The following is a 1,707-nucleotide window of genomic DNA, read 5'->3' as shown; positions in this document are numbered from 1 at the left end:
ATGTGGTGCTGGGGGATTGAACCGTGGTCCCTGTGCTTTGCTAAGCTTGTTCTAAGTAGGTGCTTTAGACCACTGAGCCATCTCACCAGCCCCAAGTGTGCCTTTTCAACTCAGAGCAAAATCAGTAGCCTTTATTTATACATGAGTGTCAACTCATCTTTGGACAGAAGAACACTATCTAGAGTATATCAAAAAGTAAAAAGAAGTAGGCAACCCCAAAATAAAAGTCCCAATCAGAAAATGTACAACTGAAATTAAAAGACACTTCTCACAAGAAGTTCAAATAGGGAGCCAAGGCGGATTGAGTGAGTGAGACTACTCGGGGCCACCGGATCCTGAATAGACCCAGAGCCAGGCCTGGTGAGTGAGTGAGACCGCCCAGGATCTGCGGATCCTCAATCCACCCAGAGTGCAGGCCCAGCACAGAATCCTTCAGCAGAACTCCCTGCAAAGAGGCTACAGGCAAGACCCACTCAGCTGATTCAGGAGCAGAATATCTGGCCAGAGAGACACAAAGGGTTCAACTCTAACAGCTGCAGCAGAAAGAAGTGGAGCACAGCAGCCAGATCTAAACAACACCCACATGGAGGAATCTGAACTTCATAGATCTGGACCTGGTGCTAAGGTAAAAACTCTATCTAAGCTCTACACCAAAGGTCAGAAGACAGTGGTATACAAAATGACAAAGAGAAGGAATAAAATGCAGTCTCAAGCCCCAAGTTCACCCAGTACAATTGCAGAAGACACTAGCACTGAGGAAACTGGAAATCACACAAAAGATATCTCTGAAATAATAGCTTTGGCAGTAAAGAAACAACTGCACAAAGGTATAGAAGAAATCAGATCAGAAATAATTTCTGAACTAAAAAATTTAGTGATAACTATAATCAAACAAGTACTAAGTGCTTCTAAAGAATACACTGAGGGGCTGGGGAGATGGCTCAGTGGAATAAGTGCTTCCTTGGCAAGCGCAAGGGCCTGAGTCAATCCCCGGTTCCGAAAAAAAAAGAATACACTGATAAAAAAATAGAAGAGAATATAAAAATGATGGAACCCATGAATAAGCAATTTAGGAAAGAAATAGAATGTATTAAACAGTTTCAAAGTGACATACAGGAAATTAAAATCTCAATCACAAGCTGGCAAAACCTTTTGAGCAAAAGTGAAAATAGACTTTTTGACCTTAAAGACACCATTGCAGCTAGTGAAAAAGTAAGAAAAGATCTCTTTCAAACAACTAGGATGCAGGGAAAAATAATTCAATACCTGCAAGACGATGCAAAGATGAACAATGTGAGACTAATAGGCATTAATGAGAAGGAAGGAGTCAATACAAATAATTTAAAAAGAATATGGACAGAAGTAATAGCAGAAAACTTCCCAAATATGGAGCAACAATCTGACATTCACTAACCAAAGCATATAGAACTCCAAATAACATCAATCCAATTAAAACCACAACCAGACATATAATAATCAAGATCCCAGAAATTCAGCATAGGAACAGTATACTAAAAGTCGCTAAAGAAAAGGAACAGATCACATTTAAAGGAAAACCCATCAGAATAATGGCAGATTTCACTTCACAAACCATCAAGTCAAGAAGAGCAGGGAGCAAAGTACTTGAAGTCTTGCAAGAAAACAAATTCCAACCCAGACTGATATACCCTGCAAAACTCTCTTTCAAGTATAATGGAGAAGTGAAAT

Source organism: Octodon degus, unplaced genomic scaffold, assembly GCF_000260255.1.
Source record: "Octodon degus isolate 3935 unplaced genomic scaffold, OctDeg1.0 scaffold00372, whole genome shotgun sequence".
NCBI lineage: Eukaryota > Metazoa > Chordata > Mammalia > Rodentia > Octodontidae > Octodon > Octodon degus.
The sequence above is the reverse complement of the archived record's forward strand: the minus strand, read 5'-3'. Positions refer to the sequence as shown.